We start from the raw sequence: 12,770 nt of genomic DNA, 5'->3' as shown, positions 1-12,770 counted from the left end.
CAGATAAAGATGGGCTACTGCATAGTAAGTCAGACTTAGAAGAAGGTTAACAGAATTACTTAAAAGTCACCCAAATTAAGTAAGACATAATGGTGGCTACAATGTAGTGATTTTCATGCACATCTAAAACTTTGCAATACATATATGACTCATATGGAGACAGTGAGCCTGTTATTTCAGGAATAATCAAATTGAATTTCACAGAACCTTGTTTAACCCGAGTCTGGATAAAACTGATGGAAAACATCAGGACAGTGTCATTATCATTGACCAGGTTGGGTGCTGAAGACTTCGCCTCTAACAGACAATGTTCCCAATGGTGTTTAGTCTCAGTCTCCATGGGAATGCCCTCCAGTACTCCTGTTAGCAGGCATTAGAACAACAGTTCTTCCCACAGGAAGCTAAGATCATCTTGTATTGTCTCCCTTTGTCCTGTGTGTAAAGAACGGTGGATGCAAATGTATAATCATTTATATATTCACACATACACATCTGCGCATATGTGTGTGTGTGAATATACAGAACAAGGAACACTTCTTAACAAAACTGGTGATTTTTTTTTTTCTCCCCCCAAAGTTTTACATCATTACATTAATCTTTATGATCAGCTTCAGATTTTCTTTGCTTTCTTTTAATGCATTAAAATGACCTATGTTTTGGGTGGGATAGAGGATAAAATGAGAAAGCAATGATGGTTATGTTAAGAGGCACACAGCTCTGTTCTAAACTCATTTCTTTTCCACGTACCTCCTTTTGTGTGTGTGAATGTGATAGATGCAGAAAACTTCCTGCTCGCTTAAACAAACATATGGCAACCACATATTTTTGGGGTGGTACTCATGACAAGTTCTCTCTCCTCCATCATGTTTTAGCAATACCCTGTATATTGTCTAGGAACGTTCCATAACAGCTTTAGGATATAGGCTGCTGAAAAGATTTGCAGTGTACTCAGGGCCAAGATGCTCATTTCTGTTCTGCATTAGTAGTGCAATCTGTGCAAAATAATCTATTTATTTTAGTATCTGTGTTATATTTTTGTAAATCCACCTACATCTGTTCCTGTGGGGTTTTTATACTAATCCACCGGCAAATCAGACTGAAGAATTCTAAGCATCTTCCTGACCATGTATTATTTGTAGGAAATCACCCCAGGCAGAATGTGGCTGGTATAGCACATGCCACTGCCTTTTCTTAAGGGAAGGCTCAGCGCAGAAATGCTCCGAAGACTGGGTGCTGTTCTTCTTGCAAGCTTCCACATGGGGGCACAGACGGTTCACTCTTGCAAACCTCTCCGTCGGGCTGCAGGAGGAAGAAAACCTGGTAAGTTTAGTTTTGGCAACTACTGCAAAGTAGCTGTGGGGCTGAAAGGTGTGCAAGGGAGCACGGCTATTGAATTCCTGCCTGTGCTTTTTGGACACTCCAACTTCTACCTGCAGATTCAGCACACTGATGCTTCCTTTCTTGAGGAAAATGGGGTTTCAAAAAGTATTCTTAGTATTGGTTTGTATGTAGGCGAATTTTTGCATCCTCTTGTTAAAGTGTTTGGTTGTGATTTAATCTGGCAGGTGGCTGAGCACCACACAGTTGTTTGCTCACTTGCAAACTCCCAGTGGCATTGAGGAGAGAACTGGGGGGTGGGGGGTGGAGGGAAAGCAAAGTAGAACTCATGGCTGAATATGAAACTATTTATGAAGGCAGAGAAAAGGATAATAGATAAACTTCATCTTTTTCCCATTACTAATTCTGACAATTCTATTTAAAATGTTTTGGTAGCAGATATCTGACCAGCTCTTCTTAACTGACACTGAGTCAATTCAAGATTCCCTTGTATTTCTGATCCTTACAGAGCCTTAACAAGCACAGATGTTTCTGGCACCTCTCTATGTGTGGGATGTGTTGCACCTCCAGAGCATGCTGTTCTGCCCAGTGCCTTGGTACCCAGAAGGAACTGCAACTTACCTGAATGTGTATGCCCAGCTTCATTTTATTTTTTCTTTGACTGGTGAGCAGATGAATTACAGCATGTATCCACTTTATAGAGACACAGTAGTCCTTGATAAATTGGAAGGAAGACCTTGGATTTCCTCACTTTGCCCACCACAGTGCACGATAAAAATTACACCCCTTGAACCTTCATGAACATAAGTTTGCATCCAGAAATCTGAGTGAAGGAATCCCTTGGACGTGATCTGCCTCTGGCTGCACAGCCCCAGGGGGTAGGTCTTGCTCCCATTGCAGGTTGGAAGACCCCTAAGAGCGACTGAGCTCCCATCACACTTGTTGGGTATTCCCCTGGCATGCACTTAGAAAATCTAAAGAACTCAAAGAAAATAATCCATAAACTGTGAGCAGTTTGAAGAGGTTTGTCTTCAAGCCTGGAGCAAGTTTCTATCATCAAGATAACCTGTTCAACCTCCTCTGGTTCCTGAAATGCCCTTGTGGGAAAGTGCTGCCAATGTTAGTGTTTTCCTGCTGAGACTGATAGCGTTGGAGAAAGCATCTGTGAAATGAAATTACAGCTCTCAATGCCTTCTACTTCATCTTGAGGAGATTTCAAGAGATACCATGTAGCCACTCTCAGTAATTTTTAATCCACTTGCTACTGTGGAAATTAATTAAGAGATTATGAAAACAGCGGTGTTTAGGGGTGTCAGCTTAAGTCATGCTTTCAGCATGAGTTCATGCTCAGACTAACAAAAGCAATGAGATCCACTGTACCTTCTGAAATGAAGAACTCGGTATTAAACAGTTGGAAGGTTTTAATAAGAGAACTGTAATGATGTCCTGAGTCTCTATATGCACAACTGAAATGTTTGGAATTAGCGCTGTGATAAGAGTTCGGACAACACTGTTAGGTTTGGAGTTGTCATGAAAGAGAGGCAAGTTGAATCACCTCATGGTTCACATTTTATGGCATATATAATTCACTTAGGGACCTGGATTCCAGCTGTTAAGAAATGTAAAATAACCAAAGATAACCTTTTTTTTTTTTAAACTGAAGTAGTCCAAGAGAACAGAGTGCCTCACCCTTGAAGAGTAGGTTCAAGTTAGTTGGACAGAAGAGTCTCAGGGTGTATTATGGTCCAATACCCAACCTAAAGGGCTGGCTGGTTGGTGCTAGATTTTATACAACTGCTCTTCTTGAAACTGCTATAACAAATGAATATTTTCTGGTGGCAATTCCACCAATGAGAGAAGTCAGGAGAATATTGATTTAAAATAAAAGCAACAAAGCTGTGAAGAGCCTGGAGCACAAGCCTTACGGAGAACAGCTGAGGGAACTGGGATTGTTCAGTCTGGAGAAGAGGAGGATCAGAGGATACCTTATAACTCTCTATGATCATGTGAAAGGAAGTTGTGTTGATGTGAGTGTTGGCCTCTTCTCCCACGTAACAGCAATAGGATGAGAGGGAATAGGTTTAAGTTGCACCAGGGGAGGCTCAGGTGGATAGTTGGAAATTTTCTTCTCAGAAAGAGTGGTGAGGCGTTGGAGCAGGCTGCCTAAGGAGGTGGTGGAGTCATTATCCCTGGAGGTGCTCAAGAAACGTGTAGATGTGACACTGAGAGACATGGTCTAAGGCATTTATAGGCAGGGGTTTATGTGTTGATGGTTGGAATCGACTGTCTTATTGGTCTTTCTAGCATTAATGATTCTGTGATTTAAACTCTACTACTGTCTGAGTGTCCACAGAAAGAGGGCAGGAAAGCAAGCGATGTGAATGGTTAAACTGACTAGGTGAGAATACTGTTTCAAGAACTAAGAAATTTTGCTTCTACACAGCTTTTACTGTTGTCAATCAGTTTACTTGATGTGAACGAGTTTACTTGATGGAAGTATGGAAATGATCAAATACAGGGTATTTATCATGCAGATACTGCAACGTTGTACTCAGGCTTTATAGTGTATGTTGAAACACAGATAGTCACTTGACAGGAAAAGAAACAGCAAATATTAAAGAGCACCCACCAGAACCTTTGAATTTTTAGTTCAGGATAAGTGTAAAGACAAAAATCAAGTCTCTAAGCACAGGTTTAAATCCAACCTCAATGGCTAATGCAGAGGAGATAAACGTTTTATAACCTGTGCAATGCAGCTGTTCACAAAACCTCATTCACCTACTGGGAGTGCTTTGGGGGAAATGATCAGTTACCAAGTAGCAAGGATTAAAATGTTCATTTCAAAGTAGATATTTCTGCTCGTGTAAGGAAAAGGTGTTGTTTTTTTTCTTGAGGCTTCTAAGTTCCCTTAAAAACCAACAAAAACTGTTCATTAAATCAGTTAAAATTTGACCTTTAGTTTCAGTGAAAAGGAGAGTTGAAAAACATTTGGAAAATGCAGATTTGTAAATGTTAAATTAAGAGCTTGAAGTTCACATGCAACTAAATTTAACACACAAATTAAAAGCAGAAGAGATATTGAAATGTTGCATTCGACTTACGCTATAAAATGAAGGCTAAAGATTCAGGAAAAATTCAATCCTTTTTGAAGGAGAGGAGTATCCTGAGTAAATTGCTAAGAATTCCTTTTTCTTTCAACAACTGAATTAAAACTCACCAATGGCCACTAGGAAGCCAATCAGTCTGACACTGTGGTTCTGTTCAGAGGGGAAAAAAAAGGGGAAACGTTTAAAACTTTGGTGTAGAGAGGTGTCAGGAAAAGAAAAGGATTAAAGAGAAATAGTTAATGGATTCACTTCTGAATTATTTTGTGGCCAATATTATTGGCATGTCTCTGTCAGTGCTTTTGACATGGCACATAGCCAATGCATAGGCATTGTTCTGTGCCTCAGAAGGGGATGAAAACTTCTGCACGGTGAAAGAATAAGGGAAAGAAAAAAGACCAAGATGGAGCAGAATGCAAATACAAAATGACCTTGTTCTATATACGGGATGGGACTTTGAGCACATGGCTATTGACACGATGACTGCTTGGTTATTGCTGCTGCCTAGGTGCAGGCAAACATCTGGTTTGAAGGGATGCCAAAGTTTAATAGTGCTTTGTGTGCTTTTATGTGCTTTGAAAGTCAGGTTCATCCAGGATCACCAAGGATCCTCCAGTTTTTGCTGTAAGTATTTATATGTAATCAAACTGCTTATTTTGTATGAAAGGTAATTTTAGGACATATATAGAAGATACCTACTAAAAAAACATACTTTGTAATTATGTATCAGGGAATTATTGAAAATAATTAGTAGATGTGTAAAATATCAAGTTTCTGATTATTTTGAATTTCTAAGTAGAAAAAGAGAAGTAAAATTATTCCTACTATACATATTTGTAATGGTCTGTCATCTTTTATGCTCACCCCTATCCTCATAGAGTGCTGCATACCATTTCAGGAAATTGGGACTGATGTGTACAATGGATCTGTACTGCAAATGAATGGAAATTTTAGTCATTTCACACAGTGACTGGTTTCACAGCATGTCTGTAATAACAGTGCCAGGTATTTCATGAAATACCTTAATAATGTAGGCATTTCACGTAAGGCCCAGATAGAGCAGTCAAATGATGCTGCAAGAATACCTGTCGTGTCAGTCATTGTGCTGAGTGACTGAAACTCAATAACTTCACAGAACAACAGGTTACACAAGACAAGATGCATATTTATCTTCACGCCTATGCAATTTGCAAAGGTGGATCCACCGAAGTTTATGCTTGCTTATGTCTAACCTGCTGAGCCCTGCCCTAGTTTCCTAGTCCCACTATCAGCCTCATGAATTTGGTGAGCACTCTTGGGGAGAGGAAAGCTGCTCCAGCAGCACCCAGTCCTGACAAGTCACATGGTGAGGTTCTGCTCAGCCTTGCTGGGAGTGAGGGGATATAAGAAAAGCGAAGGGGACCCCAGCACTCATGCACTATCAGGAAACTTTTGTTTCTACCTGAAGAACTTTATATGTCTGAACCCATTGGTCTGACTGAAAAGTGCAAGGCTGAGTGGACCTGCATGGCTTGGCCACCTATCCGAACAAAAAGTGACCCAGACCTGCTGGGCTCTTGCACAAAATAACATCCATACTTCTAGTCCATGTCTGCTTACAGAGTAAAATACTGTACCTGCTCCTGTGACTAACATGTAGTGGAAATAATATCTGAGACAGAAGATGATACGTGCAAACAACAAATGTTGCTTTTCTCTGATGGCTTCAGTGTTTTTCTCCTCTCAGAATGAAACAGCCAACAGAAGCCACTTACCACTTTATTATTTTCCACCATCTCTTAATTATATGAAAACGTCAGAGCTTTATTTAATTTTTAATTAGCATAATCCAAATACAAAGTTCAGCCTCAGCAAGGACACAAAAATATTGATTACCTGTCCTTTCCACCACAGAGCCAAAAATCACTTCTGTGCTGTGCTTATTAATATATGCTCATAGCAATGGCATTGAAATCTATCACAGCGATCAACCTTTATTTTCAGTCAGTCAATGGCCATTGACCCATGTAGATAAATTACCATGGTGAATTTTGCAGCTGCTTGCTCAGACTCTTCTATCAATAGTTTACCTACTGAATGCTTATTCTTATTTTTCTCCTCTTCTTCCTACCAACAAAGCACAAACTATGCACAGAGATTCAAACAGATATATTATCAAGAAGCAGTTTTCAGATTGTTTTCCTGTTCTCTGCAAAGATGTGTGATTCCTTTCTTATTTTTACCTGCTGGTGTCAGTAGAACACCCATTTTGCCAACCGGAAAGGGAGACTGACATAGTAATAGAGGGCACTTCAGAAAAGGAGTGTGTTGTCCTGTTGGCTACAAAACGTATTTCTCAGATTTAGTAGATAAAAATAGTCTTCCTAAGTGATTGTTAGACTGTAACATACACTACAACATTTTGGTCTTGATTTGAATTCAAAAATCCCAGTGTTCAAATGGATAATATTAGATTTTCTCTGTTGTGCCTGGAGACCTTCTCCAAGTATGGGGCCTGACTCTGGACTCTATCATGGATTTTGAGATTTCAGAAGCAAAATCTTATTCTGGCTCATCATTTAAATAATTTTCAACTTGGAAAATAATATAATTTCTGAGGCTGGCTTTAAGTTTCCCTTTTTGCAATACAAAAATTGACAAGAAAGAAATGCATGGCAAAAAACAACAAGTCACCTTATTTGTGTCATTCGTGTTTTTGGTTCAAAAAGGACATGCTTTTATGCATCTTCAAAACTGTTTTCTGGACTCATGTTAGGAAGTAAAGAGAAGTGCTATCAAGCAGATTGTTGTACAGAGCAACGCAAAGTTAAGGGATGTAATATCAGTGCAAGTCATGTGCCACTGAACTGGAAAATCTTTGAGATTTAGTTTTAGCCTATTCACCCTAAAGTTATTGTTTGAGGCAGAATGTGAGTTCAACAGATAAGTATTGTGCTTGTTGTGTCTGATGAAATTACTATTAAATTACATGATTCGATAGAGGGTTTTCGGAGTGTGCTGGTGTTTTTTTTTCTCTACTTCCATTAATATATATATATATATAATACATAATATTATATATATATTCCATTAATATAATATATATATATTATATAATATTATATATTTGATAAATATATGAAAGCAGTAGCATGGTTTGGGGGTTAATCCCTTGTTTGTCAGGGCCTTGAGAACACCAATGGACCTTAATGCCATGACAAGCTTCACTTGGGGCCTATACCTGAGCCCAGCAGCTCCATTTCAACTCAGCTGGAAACAATTAATCCTGGCCGAGGCTGCCCTGTGAATGTACCTGTTTGTTTCCTTCTACTTCTTGAGACCTTTAAAAAGATTTTGAATTAGAAGCCTTTCCAGTGGTAGAGAACTCTGCAAAAGAGTCAGAAGGCTCTTAATTTTACCATTGCTACTAGGTAGAAGAAAACTTGCAAGCAATGCTAGGGATGTGAGGAGGTGAAGATCATTTAGATACCTGTACTAGCTATGCTGTGTATGGGATGCAGTAGGTTTGCTCCATTACAGAGACCTGCAACTGCCATTTAGATGGACACATGCTATCTAACCTACCAGATGCTTGAACTCTCTGGACCCCAGGGCTGCTCTATTGGTTAGTTCAGAGGAGCCTGTATGTGGTGGGACCCAGTAGAAGACCACTATGCAGGGGTGGTCTTCTGGCCTAGTTTCTTCTCCAATCAAAGCTGTGTGTTTCCCATGAAGATCTGCGCTGCAATCCTGGTAGCAAATATGCTATTCTTTAAATGATTTATGGAAGAAACAAAGGATGCATATGAGTGGCCTGTTGCTGTTAGGATATAGGATTCAGAGGAGAGATTACATATATTCTTCACAAAATCAGTGTAAATTTTCACAGTAATCTTGATAGAAATTGCTATCTTTGCTACCTTTGTTTGCTCCTTTGTTTTTCTTATTTTTACCCACCAGAACTCTCACCTACCAGACTTCTGCAATGTTCAATATTAGATCAGTTATGTCAGTTTCCTCATTCATTCTCTTTATGAATGAAGTATTACTTTTTTGTCATATAAAATCTACACAGATGCCTTGATCAATGATTTTATTGTGTGGTTTGTTTGTAGACTGCACACCTGTGTAAATCATTTCTTGACACACCAATCTGTTAAATCATGAAGTGCTATTTCCAACGAATCTTGCTCGTTGGAGTGATTTATGTCATTAAGTAACCCAGCACTTAGACATAAGCATAATGTAGGCTTTTTCCACTTTGGTGCAATCTGAGTCAGGATTGTCCTTTCAGTGAGTATTTCTGGTAGGAAACAACCACGTTCATACAAAGTAAACATGGTATGGTGATTGGCACAGTACAAGCTTATTTTATACATCACTCAAGTATTTATGGAAGAAAAAGAGTTGCTAGACTGAGCAAATAGATGAGAAGAAATCCTAGTAGGATACAAGTTTATGCTGCTATCCTTGCAAACGTACTATGCCATTTCAAGACATCAGAGGTCTTGATCACTTGTAGTGTAGAGTGCTTCACCTGAAGGGCTTACTAGTAGTTGAGTACATCTGTGTGTAAGATGTTGACTCAGTAGGTCTGAAAGGCAGAGTAAAAGAGATTGAATTTAAAAAGGAAGGCATTTCCTACACTGCGACAACTGTTTTTGTCTGTACTTAGTTTTCTTTGGAGATTTCCTGGGGAGAGGGGAGGAAATAAAGTAACATTAATTCTCACCGCTAACTTAATATAATTCAAGATGATTTCATTGCAAAGAGTATAAAGTACAACTGGGTATTCTAATCATAGTAACTACTGTATAATTAGTCTTCCAAATGAATGTTTTCCACTCATCAGAATGACTAAATAACTTGTTGAGTAAAATTCTTAATTTACATAACTAAAAGCCAATAACAGCTTCATCTTCCTTCATCTGATTATATTCCGGTTTTATATCTACATTTCATTGGCCACCTGCCACTCTCTCAAGAATAGGAGGTAATTAGAACCAGTGATAGTGCACTATTGTTTCACTTTTTACTGCACAGATGCAGTTGGGTGCTATTATCATATCTGGTATAATTTTGTGGATAATGTCATTATGTCTTTGCTGCCCATAAATTTAATGGGAAATGTGAATCAATTGAAAATGCATTTTAATCTCTGCATTATGCTACATTTTGCTTAACGTAATGGTATTTCAAAGTTATAACAAAAGTGTTACACCATGCAGACAGCAAATCTACTGTTGCCTCTAACTGTTCTCTATACGTATACGTACACAGAAAATGTTTTACTGTGATAAAATAATCTACTATGCAAAACACAATAGAAAGTATACTGAAGTAATGAAACTTGATGTTTAAGAATGACTAGTATTATTATGCTTTCTATATTGCATTGTCACCTGAAGTGACCACACAGTACCATAATAAATTATAAATTACTGCAAGTAATGAAATTGTTACATGTTTATCTCTTTTGAAAATGAATTGCAGTCTCCCTTACTTAAAAGATTTTTATTTCACCAAAGCAGTGTGTTATTTCTTATTCAGCTGCTACAAAACAAAAATTAAAAGCAGGTTGTTCTGCAGAGAGAATTGCTGAAGTGTTTTAGCAGAGAGACTGGAAAAAATAAACACCTCCTTTGGATGGCCACTAACCGGAGGAACAATTTCCCTGATATATTTAACACAAGGAACCTGTGAAGGTAGCTGTGCCAACTGCTCCATCAATCCCCCTCCAGGGATGAAACTCATCTGCTACCATATTCTGCAATATAAATTTTGTCAACCAATTCTTTCCACCTCTAGAAGTGGAATCTTATACTCAACAACTTGAAACAAAGAGAATCAGAAAATAACCAAAATGCCCAGTTGACCCCATCCATCCTTAAATTTATTCTAGATAGTGTTCTATTATCTCAGATGCATTGGCTATTGATAATTATTATTTTTTAATCTGGCATTTGTTCATCCTGAGGTTATGGCACTTCTCTGCTTTAAGTATATTTTATCTTCTTTTTTTTTCCCTCTAATCAGTCTGAAAGAAGTCCAAGTTACCTATGAAATTACCTTACACCATCTTAAATCAGTTCATGGCTGGGTTCCATTGGCTTTAGAATGCAATATCACAAAAAATGTCATAACCTTTTCCCTTGCTTTTTTTTTCTTCCCTCTGCATCAGCATTTTAAAACTCTGTTGCATTCATTACCAGCATGTATTTTCTGTGTTTTGATTGGCCTTTCATGACTCTGAAGACATGAAAAATGGAGAGAAAATGTCCGTGCTATGAACCACGCATCAAAGGCATTTCCTTCCTACCAGATTCATTGCAATTTGCTTCTCAACTCTCAAAGAGTTAACAAGTCAATCATTAAAATGGCAAGTGTATACTTTAAAATATTTTCTAACTTCTTAGCCATTTGGGATTACTACATTGGGAAATAAAAATATTTTTAAAACTTTCAGCTACTGGAAAAGGGATGTAGGCCAATTATCAGATCAGTGTAAAGTAGAAAGTATTGAATGTTTGACTGTTTTGTGGGGGTTAGAAGCTAAACTTGGACTATTTTCATCCTTGTTTACATCAAGGTTAGAAAAAGTAGGATTACCGTTTTATAACATTATTTCTTCAGTGAGCATAGATATAGGTATGTCTGTTAATAATGAAGCTGATGAACAGTAGGAACAAATTTTGCACTATGTTAAGAAAATGCAGAAACAAGAAATGGGAACTGGAAGTAGGATTGTTCCTCATGAACAAGAGCTGTGTCTATCATGAGGTTGAGATGTTATGGCAAACAGGTATCACGTCATTTGATCAGATTTGCAGGATACAATGCCAGCACTAGCGTTTTCCTCAAGTGTAGCACAAAACTTGCAGAAGGATGAGTGTTTGATAATAGAAATATCTCGTACAGGAGGAAACTTGAACTGAAATCTACCTGATATATGGCCCAGGAAGTTACATGATAGACAAATTCAGAGGGAGTTTTGTTGCTGTGAACAGAAGAAAAGTGAACTGCACATGGAGAAGCTGCATAGAAGCTTTGATGTTCTTTTGAAGCAGGAATTTATATTTTAAATTATCAGCTTACTTGAGGCTTGTTAGGAAATGATCATTTGAACCATGGTAAGCTGATGCTGCTGATTTATTCATCTAATTGAGGAAAGTGATTGAACCAGCTTCTGGGAGGAAGGTGCAAGGTGGAGAACAGCAACACAAGAATCTGATCTGAGTGGATTTGACCTGGAAAAGGTACATAAACAAACAAAAATTTGCATCGGTTGAAGGGACTTTTCTGCAAGGTTTCCTATGGAAGCATATTCCATGACTAACTCATGCTAGTTTAAATAGTGAAATACAACAGAAAATGATCATTTATCCTGAGAAGATAACATATGGTTTCAGGAAAGCAGCTTCACTTTTTCTAGTTGATTTTTGGGGAGGAGATGTCAATTAGTGCTTATTTACTTGGCTGCGTGTCAGAGATATCAAACAAGGCTAGAATGGATTTTCCCTTCCCTTTTCCACAGTAGAGGGGAAACTTCACCCATGTAGTTTGTTCAGCTGCTGTTCTAATTGAACAACTGCCCTAGACATACTCATAAACAAGGAATTATTCCTTTTTCTTTACTATGAAGAGACTTTGTAATTAGTGGAGATTTACTGAAATATTTCTGTGTATTTTTTCTCTGCTTATCTCAGTTAAACATGTCTATACAGATATACCTGCTGAAGTACAATATTTCCTCTAATTTATTTATACAAATCACCTGGCTTCACTTTGAAATACCTTAGGACTTTAGAAATTTCTTATTAATTTGCATTTGGATATATTGTCAACTTCTCTTTTCCACTTCACAATCTTTTTAATTTCATTCTTATATATATATATTTTATTGGTCTCTCATTTTTCTTCTTGTTCTATAACAGAATCAAAGCATAGTATACTCTCTATATCATCACTTACTTGCTTAGTACTCTTTAACAGTGCATGCCCTTCCTTTGAACATCTCTAGTTGATATTCATTGCCTTTAAAAGGTTTCTCTATGCCAAGATTGTCTAATTTCTTTCCTTGATTGTAGATGAAATATTCCTCTTGTCTTTTTTCACTTCCTTACACATATATTATGCTTGTACAGTTACACGTCATCCTTCAAGTTAGTATTTAAATTGTCTTCTCTTCCATTTGGTCTTCTTCCAGCTGAACATCTTAGTCCTTTTTTCTCTTTTTCCAGCAGTCTAGCATTATCTACTATTTAGCACTACAGCACGACTAATTAATTTGCTCCTTACAGGTTTATGCCCTCTTATGGCTGAAATTTTTGCTGGATGCCTACATCTCTG

At 37.8% G+C, this 12,770-nt stretch overlaps 1 long non-coding RNA gene across 1 annotated transcript; it reads left to right on the top strand.

Annotated features, from left to right (window-relative positions):
• Window positions 1-1,139: 1,139 nt before the first annotated feature.
• LOC146761997 (uncharacterized) lies at window positions 1,140-5,271 on the top strand. Its single transcript, XR_014942796.1, has 2 exons — window positions 1,140-1,320; window positions 1,847-5,271. It is a non-coding gene; the product is annotated as an uncharacterized LOC146761997 (long non-coding RNA).
• Window positions 5,272-12,770: the final 7,499 nt, after the last annotated feature.

The sequence above is a fragment of the Coturnix japonica genome, chromosome 2 (assembly GCF_054131305.1).
Source record: "Coturnix japonica strain WE chromosome 2, WE-NBRP24, whole genome shotgun sequence".
NCBI classification, from domain to species: Eukaryota; Metazoa; Chordata; class Aves; order Galliformes; family Phasianidae; genus Coturnix; species Coturnix japonica.
Note: the sequence above shows the minus strand (reverse complement) of the source record. Positions and strands in the feature narration are given on the sequence as shown.